Here is a 20,170-nt window from a genome sequence, read left to right on the forward strand (position 1 = left end):
TGAGCCCCACCAGGAGTGATCCCTGAGCACAGAGCCAGGAGTCAGCCCTTAGCACGGCTGGGTGCAGCCCCAAAGCAAAAACAAAATCTACAGCTAATCTTCTCTTGAATGGTGCCAGTGTGAATGCTTTCCTTCTTGGATGGGAATAAAGTCAGGAATCCACTCTTACCACGGAACTCCAATGTCAACCTTGAGGCTCTAATCCAGGCAAAGAAGACAGCAAAAACAAGGGGCCAGAGAGATAGTAGGGTGAGGAGGGCGCTTGCTTTGCTTGTGGCCAACCCAGGTTCAATCCTCTGCACCCCACATGGTCTCCTGAGCACCACCAGGAGTGATTCCTAAGTGCAGACAGAGCCAAGCACCACTTGATGTGGACAAAAAAAGCTGTAGCACTGTAGCACTGTCATCCTGTTGCTCATCGATTTGCTCGAGCGGGCACCAGTAACGTCTCCATTGTGAGACTTGTTGTTACTGTTTTTGGCATGTCGGATACACCACGGGGAGCTTGCCAAGCTCTGCTGTGTGGGATACCGAATACTCTCGGTAGCTTGCCGGGCTCTCCGAGAGAGACGGAGGAATTGAACTCGGGTCGGCCATGTGCAAGGCAAGTGCCCTACCCGCTGTGCTATCGCTCCAGCCAAAAACATTTAATTAAAAAAAAAACGGGGGGAGGGAAGACAATGTGTGAGGATGGAATTGTGAGGATGGCAATTTCACAGCGTCAGTGTGAGTGAGGCCCTGAGCTCAACACCCAGCCCCTTGTGAACCCTCACCCCCAGTCATTATAAGGTATGACCCTGGTGGCTCCCAAGTACCACATCCGTGTCCGGCTTTGGAAAAATTATTAAACCATGTCAATCAGAAAGGGGAAGTCCGGGGTATAGTTATTTACAGAAGGTTTTTACCATCTCTAGAAAATTCTACGAATTTTACAAAGAAAGAATCCTAAAGGTCTTTCGAAAGCAAAAAGTAATACGCAAGTTCAGCAAGGACAAGGCGCAAGCAATGAATTTTATTTCCATCAACGAATAGCAACCCTTTTGGAAGTTGAAGTTAAATAAGACTATGGCTCGAGCATAAAAAAAATATGACATACTTAGTGATAAATTCGACAAAGATATTCAAGACCTGTACTCTGAAAACGATAAAATATTACTGAGAGAAATTAAAGAAGGCATAATAAATGGGAAGATAAACCATGTTTATGGGTCAAAACATTTACTATTATTAAGATGTCAGTACTACATAGAGATTTAAAAACCTGATATTCAAGATTTAATTCCATCCTAATCAAAACCTCAGCAGGCTTAGGGGCAGGGGTGGGAAGTGGGTGGAGGGTTGGAGGACATGGTAGGCAAGAATTTGCAAGAAGATTATAAAATTCATATGAAGAGACAAAGAGTCTAGGAGAGCAAAAATAATTTTGAAAAAAAGAGCACATTGAAGTACTAATACTGATTTATTTTAAGATGTATCATAAGGTTACAGTAAGCAGGACTGTGCATTGTGCTATTGGCATAAATATAGACATACAGATCAATGGAATAGAATAGAGAGTTGAGAAACAGACCCAGATGTATATGGCCCATTGATTTTCAATAAAGCTGCCAAGGCAATTCACTGAAGAAAGGACAATCTTTTCATTAAATGGTGCTGAAACAATTGGCTTGTCCATATACCAAAAAACAAAACACAAGAATTTTGATCGTACCTCAAATCATATATGAAAATTATCCTACAAAGAGCTAAAAACCGAACAGTAAGAACTGAAGTTATGAAACTGCACCAAACACTTCAGAAAAAAATCTTTTGTGACCCTGGAATTGGCAAACGTTTCTAAAATATGACACAGGGGCACAGATCAAAAAAGAAAGTACTGAGACAGAGTAATAGTATGACTGGGAGAGCATTTGCCTTGCCCGGGACTAACCCAGGCCTGATCCCAATGGTCCCCTGAGCTCACCAGGTGTGACCCCAAACCCTAAAACAAACAAACAGAAAGCAAAGTCCCAATTCGTTGGACAAAACCAAAATTTAAAATATTTTGTTCCTAAGACATATTTATGTGTGATTGCATGCTTTGCATGTGGGAGGTCCAAAGTTTGATCCCCAGATCCACCTGAAGAAACCTTTTAGATCAGAGTCCAGTGTAATCCCCAGAACCACTAGATGTGGCCCAAACCTCCCCCCCCCAACCCATTACCCTTGACGGGGCAAGGAATGTAACTGCAGAGTACATGCTTCAGACACATGAGACCTTGGTTTCTATCCCAGCACTATCCAAATTATATAGAAATACACATATGAAGAAGAAAAGACAAACCGTAAATCAGAACAAGATACTATGAAACTATGTGTCCGACAAATATTTTATCTTTGTGGGGCCAGAAGGATAGTACAGGGGTCAAGGACTTTCCTTGTGCAAAGCTGACCCTGGCTCAATCCCCAGCACTCCCGATGGTGCCCCCAAATACCACTTAGAGGCATCCCTGAGCACAGAGCCAGGAGTAAGCCCTGAGCACCACTGGGTGTGGCCCAAAGACTCCCCCTCCCCCAAAAATAAAATCTTAAATTTTTTAAAGTCTTTAAAATAACAACTCTTACAACTTAATAATTTAAAAATTATCTCCCCCAAATGAGTAGAAGGTAAGTACAGACTTCACCAAAGAATGGATACTAGGCCTAGCCCACGAAAAGATGCTCAGCTTCCCTGGTAATTAAGGAAAATGAAAAGCCACCAGGTATCGCAGTTCACCTACTAGAATGACTTACATTAGGGAAAAACAGATGCCAGCAAGAAGGCAATGTCACACAGACACCTGTACCCTACGGACAGAGACGGGAAAGGGCTTTGAAAATGCTTTCAGTGGTTCCTTAAGCAGTTGAACACGCACTTGCCATATCATATAACCATCGACTTCTAGGTATTTACCTAAGGGAAATGCAAACATATGTTCTCACAAAGACAAGGATGCAACTCCTCATAACCATTTTGTTTGGAGTAGGCAAGAAAGGAAACAATCTAAAATCCTAGCAATAGGGGCATGGTAGGACTAGAGACGTGACTCCGTGGTAGTGTTTTCTGTGAGGGCCTAAGTTCAAACCCCAGCACAAACTCCCCAAGTACTTGTTCTCTCTCTCTCTGTCTCTCTCTCCCCCCTCTCTCCTCTCTTTCCTGTCTCTCCTCTCTCCTATCTCTCTCCTCTATCCTTTCTCTCTCCTTTCTCCTCTCTCTTCTCTTTCTCTCTTCTCTCTTTCTCTCTCTCCCTCTCTCTCCCTTGCCCTCTCTCTCTTTCCTCTCTTTCCTGTCTCTCTTCTCTCCCCACCCCCCTCTCTCCTCTCCTTTCTCCTCTCTCTTCTCTTTCCTCTTCTATCTTCCTCTCTCTCTCTCTCTCACACACACACAAGAATAAATACATGGGGAAACTCACAGATGCCTTGAGCCATCAGCTTCATCATATGTTTTCAGCATATTTCCTTTATAGCACCAAACTACAGAAGGAATCACCATGTAAAGTTTTAAGTAAAACAAAAATTGAAAGGCCAGGGGAGATAATGCAGGCATCTGAACACATGTCTAGTATGCAAGAGACCCTGAGTTTGATCCCCAGCACTGCCTGGTCCCCGAGTCACTTCAGAGAGGTTTAACCCCTTGAAGGGTAAACAATAATAGCATTATTGACCGATACCCTCTTATACATGGACCCAGAGTCTGTTACATCATCATGACTGTGTGATTTGGTCCAATTTCCACATAGAGATGTACTTGTATTTGTTTTGATATGCCTGGTTCCTAAGAATGTGGGTAAGCATGGTTACCTGATACCTTTTCTAAATGGGGGGACTTGAGGGGAAGTGCTTTTTGTCTAACCAGAATAGGAATCAGGAACCCTTTTTTTTGCTCTTTTTTGGGTCACACTGGCGATGCACAGGGGTTAACTCCTGGCTCTGCACTCAGGAATAACTCCTGGCGGTGCTCAGGGCACCGTGTGGGATGCTGGGAATTGAACTGCATCAGCCGCGTGCAAGGCAAATGCCCTACCCACTGTGCTATCGCTCCAGCCTCAGAATCAGAAACTTTGACTTGAGAAATATGGTTACTAGATTTAGTTTGTAGTTTGTTTTCCTAAATCCTCTCAATGTGAATTTCACTTTATTTTATTTATTTATCTATTTAGGCTTTTTGGATCATACCCAGTAATGCTCATGGGTTACTACTGGCTCTATATTCAGGAATTATTCCCAGTTGTACACAGAGGAACCAAATGGGATGCTGGGGATCAAACTAGGGTCAGCCACATGCAAGGCAAACGCCCTCCCCGCTGTACTATTGCTCCAGCCTTCACTTGATATTAGATGCCTTATGATACATTCCCCTTCTTTTGCCTCAATGAGGGAAGGGGAACACTAGCATATTAATGTTATAAAATCACGTGGGTTCAAACCCTGCTTCTTCCACTCACTAGCTGTGTGCCCTTAGGCAGATTCCTTAACCTCTCTGTGTCCCCATTTTCTAACTGGAGCTCTGCTTTCTGGAGTTACTGAGAGCGTGAAAATCCCTCTTAGCCTAGAGCCCATCATAAATGGCCAATAAATTCGCACTTCTCTTAGTGCATAAACCCACCTTCAGGACAGCGCTGATACGCTGTCCCACATTGCCTCATGATGGCCGGTCCAGCAGAGGATTTCACAGCCAGAGCTTTCTTTTGAACATAGAACTGTTGCAGGACACAATTGAGATTTCAGGCGCCTTGAAAGGGGGTCAGGGACGGCAAAACTGCCTCAGGTACAATTGAGTTATAGGCATAATAAGCATTTGAGACGCTTGTGAAAACCAGCATCCCAGGAAGGCGTCCTCAGAGCTGAATGTTAGTAACCCCGTAGGCAATTCTCATCCCCCTATCCCTGAAGCTTTAGAATCTCCATGGATAGCAGCATAGTGGAATATTAACTCCTTTTTCATGTCTATTGTTGGTATATCCTTCTACTTCTTCCTCTTCCATCTCTCTGTCTCTGTCTCCATCTCTGCCTCTCTCTCTATGTCTCTGTCTCTCTGTTTATCTCCCCCTCCCCACCCCTGCCACATTACTAACTCCATTTTCTAACTTGGAAAAGAACTAGAGTTACTCTCTCTCTCTCTCTTTCCTCTCTCTCTCTCTTTCCTCTCACCCTCTTGGTTTTGGACCACAAAACTTTCTGGCTCTGTGCTCAAGGATGGTGGTGTCTGCAGATTCATATGGGGTGCTGGGGTAATAACTGGGGTCCACTGCATGCAAGGCAAGTGCCTTAACCCCTGAGCCATCTCTCCGGCCCTTTGAAGCAATTTTTAGGGGAATGAGGTAAGAAATCATGCCTTTAAAAAAATATATTTAAATAGGAGGAGGGTTCGGCAATGATTAAGTAGCAAAAAGCATCTGCTTTGCAGGTGTGAGGCCCAGAGTTCAATCTCTAGTACCGCCCACATACACAGAGATGGCTACCCGTAACTTCACCGTGTGGGATTCCCAGAAACAAAACACAAGCTGGCTTCTCCCGTACAGCAGACCCTGGTGTGATTTAGCACCCCAGCTGACGTGTCCAAACCCCTACCAACCTGTATGCGTGTACCACTACTAAATGTGCACAACCCCTAATGAGCATTGCAGCTGAGTGTACAATCTCCACAACCCGATGCAGGCATGTGTGTGTCAGGCAGCCCAGTCATCCAAACAACGGCAAAAAGGAAGGAAGGGAAAGGGAATTGAAAAACAACAAATACCCTGCAAAGCCTCTTTTATGTTGCTCTTCTTGTGACTTGTTTCTGTGTATTTTTAAATTTTTATACCTCTGCAGTCTTCCACAGGTCGAATTCTTCATTTTTCTCGTGCCTTTTCTTCCTTCCCCTTGTTTTCTCTACTCAGACAGCCGTATGTGTCTAATTAGATCTCACGTGAACAGGCGTCCACTCTTCTTGCCTTTCTCTCTAAACCTATCGCTCTTGACTTCACCTTTGGGGAGTTTGAAACATGGGTTTCACTCAATCTTCCAGACTTATTTTCCTGAAGGTTAAATGAATAAATAAACAAAATTTTAAAGGACGGAGGTTAGTCTACTGTGCCTAAAGCTTCACATAAGAATCTCTATCGTGGAGACAATTTCTTGCCATTAATGAGGATCATATTTACTCTTTGAGCCTCACCTGCAATGATTGGGTGAACCTGGGTCTCCTTAGTTCATTAGCACCATTAGTGCCTGTCAATATCCCGGAGTGTGCCTGAAATGCACAAGTACCCCGGCCAGGCTCCTCTCCTCCACCAAAGGACAGCTCTGGCCTGCGATGGCAAGGGCGAGGGTCTTGGCAGGTGATGACAACTTGGGTCTTGTCCTGAGCCTCCGTTACCCCCTTTATACAATACAGTGTTTAGACCAAAGTAGGGATGCCCCGTCCATGTTCCGTGGACTTCCTGCTTTAGAACAACCTACACACCGGTTCACGGCAGGTTCTCAGCGTCATTGGAGGCTCCCAGGAACCAGTAAGATCCGGAAGTGTCCAGGAGTCCCCCATCTCACGGGTGGAATCTCATGCGAATGACGTGTCAGGAAGCACAGGAATGCAGTGAATCAGAGACCACCTGACCCATCTCCAACTTCCTCTTTGTTTCGGACGAGGCAGGAAGGAGTCAATCGGATGGAGCCTCTGTGGTCACCACCAGCACCGGCAGGAGTCCCGTCACACCCTGCTGCTGCACGGCTGTGTGGCCTCCCGCATGGCCTGGACAGAAGCCAGAGTGGCTACCGCAGGACTTGCCCCAGCAGAGCCACAGGAAGCCCTTCCAAGTCTGGCTGAGTGTTTAGTTTAGAAGCTGGTTCTGTCACTTCCTTTTGCCATCCCGAGGAGGAACTGTCTTGCTTTCTAGAATTTAGGATTAAGGCTGAAATTCCTCGCCCTCACAGCAGCTCTGATGCACGAAGCAGACGCTCACCCCAGGACCTGGGGGTAGGATCTTCCGTGTGAGGCTTGCAGTAGTGACCAATCGATGTTTGTTGGTCACTCAGTCCCTGAGTGAAATTCAAATCCCTGCTGGATAGAGAATGGTTTCAGTGTCCTTACTGTCAGTGTGCTTGGCAGCCCCCCCTTCCCCATATCCTTTTAGCCTGTAACATTTCAGCATGCTGACCCCCGAGCATTAGCACCCCAGAGCTTAGCTAGAGTTCTTTCTTCACTGCCCACAAGCGTTACAAGCCAGGGGATCTGCAGAATCCTCTCTCCAGCAGCCCTGGAAGCAATTGTGGTGGAACGTGGTGTGTAAATGCCCCAATTCCCTCGATCCTCAAAAGAGTAACTCCATGACACAGGTCCGCCTAAGATCCTGATGAAATAGAAGAGCCCCAATGACCCTGAGTTATTATTTTCTTGATAACAGACCCTTTGGGAGGGTGGGGAGCCAGGGCCCTTTCCTCTCCTCCTCTTACTTCCCCCTTCCTTCCACTCCTGAGAGTTCACAGAATTTCCTCTCAGTCAGCTACTGGTACCCAAATCCTTGATCAGGGTCAGATTCTGAGAGATCCTGATAGGGTGATCTTGATTGAATGAGTGAATATTTACTAAATGAATTTTAGAGGACTACAAGACCAGATTGTTAGTCAAAATGCAATAAGGCTTTATGGGTAGTTGCTGAATGAATGTCATTGAATAAATGGTTAGTATCCAAGAAAAGCCCTGATACATCTTATGTTTGAGCTTCTGGCACAAATTGCTTTTTAGAAGAATGAATGAATGAATGAATGAATGATGGAACAGAATAAAAAGTCATAAGTCTATGGCATAGTATATATGGTGTCAGTTCAATAAGCACTTTTCATAGAGAGGGAGGGAGGGAGGGAAAGAGGGAGAAAGGGAGGGAGGGAGGGAAGGAAGGAAGGAAGGGAGGGAGGGAGGGAGGGAGGGAGGGAGGGAGGAAGGAAGGAAGGGAGGGAGGGAGGGAGGGAGGGAGGGAGGAAGGAAGGGAGGGAGGGAGGGAGGGAGGGAGGGAGGGAGGGAGGGAGGAAGGGAGGGAGGAAGGAAGGAAGGAAGGAAGGAAGGAAGGAAGGAAGGAAGGAAGGAAGGAAGGAAGGAAGGAAGGAAGGAAGGAAGGAAGGAAGGAAGGAAGGAAGGAAGGAAGGAAGGAAGGGTGGGTCCTGCTCAGCATCCTGCCTTACCCCGTACCATTCACAGCCTCCAAAAGATTCACATAACCCTCTTGCCATGCCCAGATCTCTAAGGACACAATGTCCTTATCCAGGACTGGTCTCGCTGTGCTTTTCTACCTACTTAACTCCTGAGACCCTTAAGGTCTCAGCTAAGAATTTGTTTTCTTGGGGGAGCCTCCCAGTCTGCTCCCCAAGCCTGGGGCCAAGTGGATAAATAACGTCCCATCACCGCCAGTATTTCCCATCTATGCAGTGGGTCACTGAGTGACCAACCCACATGAATGGAATGGAAACTCTCGTCCACATTACCATTACAGGGTCAGGTATGTAGTAAGTGCTCAATAAAGACTGAGTTCATGGCAAGGCCTGGAACCTTCCCAGCCTTGCACCTAGGAACCAAGACTTTCCTGAGCAGCTTAGGAGCTCTATCTCTCTTCCTCCCTCTCCTTTCCTCTCTCCCCCTCTCCCCCCTACTTCCTCTCCCACATACACACAAACCAGTCTTTCCACTACCCATAGTACCCAAACCGGCCAAATGGCTAAATGCAACCAAGATCTGGGGAAAGCCTCTGACAAGTCATCTTAGAATAGTAACAGCTTCTGTCCCAGCCAGTGCTGTCACAAGCAGCTAATTATGGTAATTAGGACCCACATTAAAACATGATTATAACATAAAATTGGAATTAACCGTACAACACATCCAAATTTTTTTGGGTATGCTTATTGATTTTCTTCCCCTGTTAATCAGAGGCCTATAGTAAACTCGAAGAGATCTGGTATAATTAACACTGAGCCTATAAATGCAAGTGAAAATTCTCATTAGCATCTGTCTTTTGTTAAGGACGGCGAGGTGGGGTGTGTATTTTTACGGGCAGCATAATCAGGGCGTTGGTGTTTCTTTTCTGGATCTGAGGTGGCACAGGCCATGCTGTTCTTCTTCCTTTTTAAAAATTGTTTTCAAGAAGGTGGGGGTTCAGTGCCACAAGCAGCAGTGCTCACAAGCTACTCCCGGTTCTGTGCTCAGGAGAGACCTCTGGCAGTACTCAGAGGACCATCGATTGGGGCCAGAGCGATAGTAAAGCGGGGGAGAGTATTTGCCTTGCATGCAGCCAACCCGGGCTCGATCCCCGGCATCTCACTTGGTCCCCTAAGTACCACCAGGAGTAATTCCTGAGTGCAGAGCCAGAAGAAACCCCTGAGCATCATCACCGGGTGTGGCCCAAAAAGAAAAAAATTAAAGGACCACAGATGGTGGTGGGGATCTAACCACTATGGGCCACCGCCACAACAAGCTCCTAAGCCCTGTTCTGTCTCTCAGGTCCAGGAACGATCTTTTGAAGAGGGGATGCAAGTCGTGAAGGCATCTGAAAATGACTAATCGAGAAATGCTTGGATCGAAGGAAAAACAGCCAAACTAAAGAAGGTGTGCAGACAAAAGCACAAGCAGATGGAAACTACTGCTCTATTCCTGGAGACGGGGTTCACTTTTGGCTTCTGGGTGTTTGGTGGTCTGGTTTTTTTTTTTGGTCTGTTTTGTTTTGATTTTTACTTTTTGGGTCTCACCCAGAGATGCTCAGGGTTTACTCCCGGCTCTGCACTCAGGAATTGCTCCTGACTGTGCATGGAGGGACCATATGGGATGCCTGGGACTGAATCCGGCTGGCCATGTGCGAGGCAAACACCCTACTCGCTGTACTATCACTTCAGCCCTGGGGTTCACTTTTGAATTGGGCAGCTTTGGTCACATCGTAACTGCGCCTTTTACTAGCTGTGAAGTCTTGAGTATGTTTTCTTCTGCCTCCATCTGCCACACTTTCTTCATCTGCAAAATGAGGATGTAGCACTGTAGCACTGTTGTCCCATTGCTCATCGATTTGTTCGAGCGGACACCAGTAACGTCTCCATTGTGAGACTTGTTGTTACTGTGTTTGGCATATCGAATATGCCACGGGTAGTTTGCCAGGTTCTGCCGTGTGGGCGGGATACTCTCAGCAGCTTTCCGGGCTCTCCGAGAGGGACGGAGGAATCAAACCCGGGTCAGCCACGTGCAAGGCAAACACCCTACCCGCTGTGCTCCAGCCCAAAATGCCCAAAATGCCCAAAATGAGGACAGTGGGTGGGAACCAGCCCACAGGGTGACGGGGCGGGTTCATGAGATCACCAATTTCCCAAAAGCCAGGAAGTCTTTGCTTATTAGGAGTCACTATTCTCTTCAGACTCCATGTCACCATCACCCTGATTGTTCTTCTTTCCCTCCAATGAAGTGTTGGCTCTTGTGATGTCAGTCTCATTCAGCGAGCTTCAAAGCATCGCGCTGACACCCTGACGTGGATTTCTACTAGTCATGCATCTCAGACAACTCATTAGGCGACTCATTTCTTGCTGCTGGTTATCACCCTCCTACAAGAAGCACAATTTTCAAAGTGTGGGTGGGGCTGTGACGAGGGATGTGGATCCTGCCTGGCATGAAGTTAGCCTTTTGCCAATCAATAGAGATGCCCTGTCACCCATGGCCATGCTCCTCCCTGCAGCCGAGGGCTTGGCTGGTGCTCTGTGTCAAGCATGTGGAACCAAACCATGAAACAGAGCATCCCCAGGTTCCTAACCACCGTCCATCGGTAAAAAGGGTCTGTGCTCTCTCCTACAAAGCCTGAGGTGCCCCAATGTTGTGGTCTCATTTGCTCCAAAGGGCTTCTGTCCTCTTGTGCATAGAAAGAGGAATGTGTCGAGCTTGTCAGATGTTCCAAGTGCCCCTGCCCTCAATGTCTCCCAGCCTCCCTTGTAGCTAGAGTGAGACCCAAGTGACCACTTCTGACCAACAGGCTGGGAATGGGAACAGTACTTTCATTTGGAAGGAGTTAAAGAGCAACATGGGCAGGTAAGCATGTGTTAAAATAACAAAATAAAAATGGCAATGACCAACATCCTCAAATATTTGTCTGGAGGTTAATGGCTTAGAGAATAGCTGAATACTCATCCGACATTTTTGAGTGGGGAGGAAAAGAATGCAACCTTATAATATTCTGTGGAATTGTTTTAGGGGTATGGGGGGGTCTCTTGGGCACAACTCCCACAATAGTTAGTCAACTGGGCCAAGGGTTCTGTGCCAGGACCTGAGGACTTGGTGATTCTCAGGCCCTGTGCTTTTGGGGACCAAGGTCACCCCATGCCACTGACATTTTCGAGTCTGTTACAGCAGCATAACCTAGCCCATACTGATTAATGCGGTAGTTGATCTCTTTCCTGTTGTACCTCTTGCTCTCAATGCGTTCATGATGTATCGGCGATTTGCCATTTCCAGGTTGACGGATGTCTTAGCAACCAGATCTCAGAGGGCCTGGAGAGGAACAGAGAATTGTGGGCTCTGAAATTTGCCGTGACGCCTATGCTTCTCGATGTGACCTACAGCTGGACCTCACTGCTCCAATGACTCGGATCTCGAGACTTCACCTGGGATGAAGAGACGCAGAAGACTGAAACCATCAGGAGCCTTGTATACGGACCCTTATAGCAACATAGTCCCCTAATGACATTAGCATGGCCAGTGGAGCTGAAAGTTCAAACTATTGGTTTCCCCTGACCAGAGTCCACCATCATATTTATTTTGTTATCTACACATTAGATTTACTGAACCACACACAAGATACAAATCTGGTGGACTTGTGCATCCAAAAATCTTTCCTCTCCTCTGCTCAAGAAATGGACATTGACCCCAATCTGATTCCTCCCAAGTCCTGGTCCTTCAAAGATCTGAGGATGGTGGGGGGGGGGGGGCAGGGAGGTCCTAGAGCCCTAAAAATTGCTATGATACTATTCTCAGATTGCTAGTCCAACTCTTCTTTGGTATGTGAGATAGGCCTATCCTTCTACCAAAGCCTACCCCCACATTTTTTAGGGTGAATTTAGGCAATGTCAGCTTCTTTGCATGAGAGATCCCTAAGTGATACATTTCCCAACAATCAATTTCATCTAATAACGAAATGTGTCTTTCGACAAAGACCCTCTTGCATGCCAAAAGTTGCTGCCCTGTGAGTCTCAGGTGGGATTGAAATGTGTGATTAATGCACTAGAAAAACATAACTCAGAGAGAAAGTAAAATGTGGGTCCATTTAGTCATAAGCACACACAATGTCACAAGGTGCAGAGCAAGGAGAGAGGCCAGGGATCAAAGAGGGAGCCCAGAGTTTGACCCTTGGCACTGCATGGCCCTCTGAGCACTGCCAGGGACAACTCTGGTGGCCCAAGTACCACTGACTGAAGCATCATTGGGAATGGCCCCTGGTTCCCTGAGCACTGTATAAGAGGTCTAAAGGAAAATAAAAAATGTGTAGCAGCTGGCCAAGGGAACACTTGGAAGAGAAGGCTGCTCAGAGGGCCATAGCTGCATAGGCAAACGCACAGATGCATAAAATATCAGTGGAGTGGGGTGGGCGGGGATGAGCAGGGGTGTCACCTCAGGCAGCCGGAGAGCTACAGAGATGAGGGGTGTGAGAGTGGAAGCCAGTTCCATATGACCCCACAATACCACTTCTGGGAATATATCCCGAGGATGCAAGTAGAAATGACATCTGTACCTATATATTCATTGTACCTATATGTTCAGGATAGCCAAAATCTGGAAACAACCCAAGTGCCCTAAAACAGATGACTGGTTAAAGAAACTTTGGTACATCTACACAATGGAATACTATGCAGCTGTTAGGAGAGATGAAGTCATGAAATTTGCTTATAAATGGATAAACATGGAGAGTATCATGCTAAGTGAAATGAGTCAGAAAGATAGAGACAGACATAGAGGGACTGCACTCATTTGTGGAGTGTAGGGTAGCATCACATGAGGCTGACACCCAAGGACAGTAGATACAAGGGCCAGGGGGATTGCCCTATAGCTGGAAGCCTGCTTCATGAGCGGAGGGGAGAAGGCAGATGGAATAGAGAAGGGATCACTAAGAAAATGATGACTGGAGGAACCAGTCGGGATGGGAGATGCATGCCGAAAATAGATAATGGACCAAACATGATGACTTCTCAGTGTCTGTGTTGCAAGCTATAATGCCCAAAAGTAGAGAGAGAGTATGGGGAATATTGTCTGCCATGGAGGCAGGGGAGGGTGGGAAAGGGGGGGTATACCCGGGATATTGGTGGTGGGGAATGTGCACTGGTGGAGGGATGGGTGTTTGATCATTGTGAGATTGTAACCCACACATGAAAGCTTGTAACTATCTCATGGTGATTCAATAAAATTTTTTAAATTTAAAAAAAAAGAGGGGCCGGAGCGATAGCACAGCGGGTAGGGCGTTTGCCTTGCATGCGGCCGACCCGGGTTCAATCCCCGGCATCCCATATGGTCCCCCAAGCACCGCCAGGAGTAATTCCTGAGTGTAAAGCCAGGAGTAACCCCTGAGCATCGCTGGGTTGTGACCCAAAAAGCAAAAAAAAAAAAAAAAAGAGTGGAAGCCAGACTGTGCTACAGTGAGGCCTGTGGGCTTCAGACTTTAGGCAGTGGGGTGCTGTAGGAGGTTCTAGGTTAAGAAGCAGTCGGAGTCTTGAGCACCAACTTTCAGGGTGCAGCATGGCTACTGTTGAGAGCTGGGGGCAGGGCACTGGGGAAGGAAAAGCTTTTGTTTGACAATTTTCCCCGAAGCAATTTGATTCCATTCCTTTCCGTCTTGTAGAGACCTAGAGTTATCCGGAGACCATCACTGCCATGGAAACGGTACGGGGAAACAAACAAAGCATGCGTTGTATAAAATTGTCCATAAAGGCTGTTTATTTTTCGTACCATTATTTTAATAGGTAGGGGGAGCAGTGATGGGATGGCGAACAGCAGGCTTTAATGGTGCCGCTTACGTTGCCTTTTTTTTTTTTTGAAATGCCTTGCCATGCTCAGAGACGTTCAGACATTGGTACTTAGATCGTGTCTGGGGCTGGGAACTCCTGCTGGTTTTGAACGGTTATCAACTCAAATCCAAGGTCAGACGGCCCTGGGTTTGAAGTCCTGGATAGCATTCGTCTCAGGGAAAACATGGGTGGCTTTCAATCCTCCGTGAGGATCACTAGCTTATATCATCTCTAGTGACTTAGGGACGGACCCCTGGGGCACAGGCTCTGTACGCGTGATGGATCCTAAGATCCTCCACCTCTTCTTCTTCTTCTTCTTCTTTAAGCAAGAGCATAAAAGTGCCTGGCATAGGCTGGGGGAAAGGTGGTGGGAGGGAAACTGGGGACGTTGGTGGTAGGAAATGTGCACTGGTGGAGGGACGGGTGTTGGAACACCATATGACTGGAACCAGACCATGATCAGCTTTGTACTGTGTATCTCACCGTGACTCAATAAATAAAAAGAAAAAAAAGAGAAATGTTCAATGAAGTGACTGATTGAATAAATGAATGACAAACCAATTCTCAGTCTGTAGGCATTAAAGCTAAGGGATGATGACGAGAGCTCAAGAAGTCGCAAAGCTCTTAATCGTTTTGTGTTTTGTTTAGTTTGGGGCCATACATGATGTGCTCAGGGGACCATCTGGGGTGCCAGGAATTGAACCCGGGTAGACTGCATGCAAGGCAATTGCCTTATCCTACAATAGCTCCAGCCTCAGGAGGGAGGGAGGTTAGAAGGAAGGAGAAAAAGGGAATGGGAAGGAAGGAGAGGGAGAAAGGGATGGTGGAATGAAGGCTAAGAGAAAGGAGGAAAAAGAAGGGAAAAGAAGGGCGAAGGGAAGGGAAGGGAAGGGAAGGGAAGGGAAGGGAAGGGAAGGGAAGGGAAGGGAAGGGAAGGGAAGGGAAGGGAAGGGAAGGGAAGGGAAGGGAAGGGAAGGGAAGGGAAGGGAAGGGAAGGGAAGGGAAGGGAAGGGAAGGGAGGGGAGGGGAGGGGAGGGGAGGGGAGGGGAGGGGAGGGAAGGGGAGGGAAGGAGAGGGGAGGGGAGGGGAGGGGAGGGAAGGGGAGGGAAGGAGAGGGAAGGGGAGGGGAGGGAAAGGGAGGGGAGGGGAGGGAAAGGAAAGGAAAGGAAAGGAAAGGAAAGGAAAGGAAAGGAAAGGAAAGGAAAGGAAAGGAAAGGAAAGGAAAGGAAAGGAAAGGAAAGGAAAGGAAAGGAAAGGAAAGGAAAGGAAAGGAAAGGAAAGGAAAGGAAAGGAAAGGAAAGGAAAGGAAAGGAAAGGAAAGGAAAGGAAAGGAAAGGAAAGGAAAGGAAAGGAAAGGAAAGGAAAGGAAGATGAAGGGAAGGAAGATGAAGGGAAGGAAGAGAAGGAAAAGGAAGATGAAGAGAAGGGAAAGAAAGGGAAGGGAAGAGGAGGGGAGGGAAAGAGGGGAGAGGGGAGGGGAGGGGAGGGGGAAGAGGGGAAGGAAGGGAGGAGGAAAGGAGGGAGGAAGGTGATCTTATATTCATCAGTGGGGCCCTCAGTAGGGCCCAGATGCTGCTCCTGCTAAGGTGCAATGGCTCAGCAAATAGCCAGGGCGTGCTCTTGCAATTGAACAGAACAGCACTGCCTCGGTTAGTTTCATATACAGCAGGGCTCAGGGAAAAAACGCATTTGACTGCCCAGGTCCCCAAAGGCTTGGGACTTTTACTTATTCTATACTCTTTACCCCTGCTGGACAGTCATCTGGATCTATACATGCATAAATCCACTTAAAATTCTCCTAGCATCAAGCTTCTGTCTACAGCCATACCACCCCGAACCCGGACACACCCAATCTTGTCTGACCTCGGGAGCCAAGCAGGGTCAGGCCTTGTTAGTTCTTGGATGGTGAAAGTGAGTTTCGTGTGACATTGGGCTATATTTTTCACTAATGATGTGCCTAATCCGGTATAATCAAAGCAATTTTTGGTGCCCTTTATTCAAGTATGGGTACTTAATTCAGCACTGAACTTGCGTGCCCTGTCTTAACATCACATCAGCATCACATCAGCCCTAGGAAGTCATTACTGACACTGCCCACTTTGTGTCCATGAGGAAGCTGAAATTTAAAGGTGACACATCCCAGAAGAGAGCTCTGATTCAAAAGCCGGCAAGTATGATGCCCACGTCACCAGATATTGGAGGACACAGTATTCACCGCGTCCCCTAATAAGAAAGTCGTAGCTTAACTCACAGATGCCACACAGTTCCTTATGGTCTATAATGCCAACAATCTATATCCACATACGGCGTCTTTAATTCATTCTGACCCTCACCTTTAGAGGTCCAAGGGCAGACACAGGAAACGCAGCTGTATTTGCAGGACCTCGACTGTGGGGTGCAGTCAGATACTGTCTGATAATCCCCCTCTCCCAGCCTCGTGAGGAAGCCCAAGTCTTCCTGCTCCCATGGCGAGACAAGTCTCAGGAGAAGGTAAATCCATTTTTGCGGACTCACTTTGTATTCTGCAAACTTTCCATTGGAAAAAAATAAAGGCATTGTCTCCTGGTGGGATCTCAGCTGTGCTTGGACATTTCTCTTGGGCCGGCGCAGGTGGCTCTAAACAGATTGAACATTTGTCAGGCAACCAAAGAGGCCAAGGTGCTTCTTTACAGGCAGAGTGTCTGCCTTGGGTGAGGCGACCGAGTCACAGTTGGTGGAGGTCCAGTGAGATGCTCTGTCTGCCCTTTGGAGATGCAAAGTCAGTTTGACCCCTAGGCTACACATTTGGGGGAGCTTCCTTCACCCCACCCCCATTTCCTTCACAATTTTGTATTCCATTTTTACTTCTAGACAAAATAGTCCCCCCTTCTTTATCTCCCCCTGTGATAAAACCCTCCGAAATATCAGAGATTCCTGGGGGGACAAATACTCTTCTGAGTTTGGGTGGGGAAGGGGATGAGGAAAACTCTGGACTTCCAAACGTGTCTATCAATGGAGAGGAGTTGCAGGGCACAGATTTCTGGCAGACTCAGAATCAAGCTCCTGATTGATTATAATTGAAAAATAATCATTAGAGAAGCTGATGACAGTGGCTACCATTGAATGTTATGATCTTTTTGTGGTCTCCGAGTCTTGCATTTGCCATGTCTTCTGTCTTCCCTGGGTCTTTCCTCCAAGGACTTCCCATGTTGACTACTTCTCTCTTCCATTTCCTTCTCTTAAATATCTTAAAATCTCTTAAGTATCTGTCTTAAATATTTTCTACTCCTGGAGGCAATCCTCAGTCCCTCAATTAAAAAAAAAAAACAAAAAACGCTTCTTCTTTGCTCTCAGATCACCTTGTTTTTCCCTTCCTCAGAGATCTTAGAGCTCTCTGCAGTGTTTATTAAAACTTTTATTCCCTTACCTGTGCAAAACAATATCCATTTATCAAGGACTTTGTTTTTTATTGTTGTATCCCAATGTCCAGAAGATTGTCTGGAACCTGGTAAGCTCTCTAGATTACTTAAAAGGATGGAAGGAGGGATAGATGGATAGATGGAAGGAGGGAGGGAGAGAGGGAGGGAGGGATGGGCCAATTGATTGTTGGATGAAAGTATGGATGGAATGATGGATTGACGGTGAGACCAATGGATGGATGGATGGATGGATGGATGGATGGATGGATGGATGGATGGATAGATGGATGGATCAATGAGTGGGTATATTTGGATGAATGCATGGATGGGCGGTTGGGTGAACAAACAGAATTCACTATATACTGTGTGCATTATTCAAGTTCTTATAATAATAATTCTTTTCATCTTTGAAGGAGGGCTGATCCTGGTTGTGCTCAGGATTATTCCCAACTCTGTGCTCAGGAATCATGCCTGGCAGTGCTCAGGGTACCATATGCATTGCCAGGGATAGAAATAGAGTCAATTGAGTGGAAGGCAAGTACCTAAACCCCTGTACTATGTCTTCAGCCTGATGATTCACTTAATCTTAGATGAGAGACTTTATTTGAAACAATTTCAGAAAGGTTAAGTTGGTTGTTCTAGGTCACAGAGCTCTTGGTAGCAGGAAAAAAATTCAATTTCAGATTTGTCAACTTTCAGTACCCACTTTTAACCACTATGCTATAGTACCTTCCCTAGCAAAGAACTTTAAACTTGGGAAGGACTGTGAGGTTCTTTTCATGTTGTCAGATTTCATTAGAATGTTAGCTCTAGAGAGCAAGAAATTGAATCTGTTGAGTTCACACTGCCTAGAACAGAGTTTGACACCTACTGACTGATATTGGTCATTCGATAAATAGTAGATGCTCAATAAATATTTGTAGATAGACGTGACAGGTAAATAGATGAGTGGGTGAGTGAGTAAATGGATGAAAAGATGGTTGGAGGGATAGATGGGTGGGTGGATGGATGGATGGATAGGTGGATGGGTGGATAGATGAATGGATAAATTGATAGATGGGTTGATGGATGGTGGATTAATGGAGGGAAGGATGGGTGGGTAGATGGATGGATACATGGATGGAATCCCAGAGAAATTGCTAACTCTCTTAAGAACACACAGCAAATCAACAGAAATAGTCTTAGAACTCAAAACTCCTATTTCAGTGCTCAATACCTCATACACCAAACATCTAAGAATGTGATTATTTTCCTTACAATCTATATTCTTATGTTGATGGTGATGACAATTGTTCCAACTGTGTGTCAAATACTGGGCTGGAGCGATAGCACAGCGGGGAGGGCGTTTGCCTTGCACTCGGCCGACCCGGGTTTGATTCCTCCGTCCCTCTCGGAGAGCCCAGCAAGCTAACGAGAGTATCCCACCCACACAGCAGAGCCTGGCAAGCTCCCCATGGCATATTCGATATGACAAAAACAGTAACAACAAGTCTTACAATGGAGACAATACTGGTGCCCGCTTGAGCAAAATAATGAGCAACGGGACCACAGTGCTATAGTGCTACAGTGTATCAAATACTGGACTAAATGCCTGAATTCCACCAGCTCTGAGGAATGTGCTCTATAACCTATGAAATCCTTTCATGTCCCAGGGATCTTACTCTCCTCTTGGCACAATAACCCCCCCATGATACATACTAGCTTTATTTTTGCTCCTCAACAGAGGAAAATAGGTTTAGAGAGGTGAAATAACTTCCTTCTTACACGGCAGGGAAAGGTGAGACCAGGATATAAAGCTTTATCCCCCAAGACCAATTTTAACTGTCCATGAGATGATTTATCAAGTGAGTAGGTAGGGTTGTAGGCAATCCTGGTCTTCCCTGCCATGAAGCTGGGATTGTCTCCCGGGGCATCCTGCTACCCAGGCTTAGGTCAGACGACCCTGCAGTAATAGAGAAAACAGAATCTGGACAAGAGCAGCAGATGAGATTGGAAAAGCGATTTTTGCCTCCCCGAAGCTCAGTATTCTGCTCTCTGACATCAGTCTCAGAATTGTGATGGAGAAGGTTTTCATTCGCAAGTACTTCTGGTCCCTTGCAAAATTCTCTCCTAGCATGATGGTTCTTAGAAGCAAACATATTCGAATATTGTTCTGAGAACCACTCCCGACACTCACCATGGCCATTTCCGATCACTAGGTCTCTATCGTATTCTCTCTGGACTTTCCTCAGGGGCCACATTGCAGCTAGCAAATGGAATTCGTCCCTGCCCTGTGTTTGAGTGGGTTCATGGCTTATGGTGTTGATTCTTCCATCCAAGGTATCTATGAGCAGGCGCAATCTTCTGGAGCCCAATGTCTTTTCGGAAGACAAGAATCTGATGTGATCTATTTGTGCACTTATGGCTACTGGTGTCAAGGAGACTCAAGTCCCCAGTGCCTGTCGCCGACTCCGACTGTAGAGCCTGACAACAAATTCCTGGGAAAGGCGTAGTGGTGTGAAATGCATTCTGCCTCTCAACTCAATCGAACCTGGTGTTGAATCCACTCATCTTGCCACCTCCTGGCCACCTCAGCGAAGCCGGCCCTCCCTTGAGCTCAGGTACTTATCTGTCATGTGGTGTCACCTGGCCTTGCTGTCAGAGTCATGGGGAGACTGAAGCAAGCGTCTCTACCAGGTGGTAGGGATCCTGGCAAACAGCAGGTGCTTAGAACATTCATTTTCTGGCCTCCAAATGTGAAAGTGTGAGGCTGGCCTTCCTCC

This window comes from Sorex araneus, chromosome 9 (assembly GCF_027595985.1).
Source record: "Sorex araneus isolate mSorAra2 chromosome 9, mSorAra2.pri, whole genome shotgun sequence".
Classification (NCBI taxonomy): Eukaryota; Metazoa; Chordata; class Mammalia; order Eulipotyphla; family Soricidae; genus Sorex; species Sorex araneus.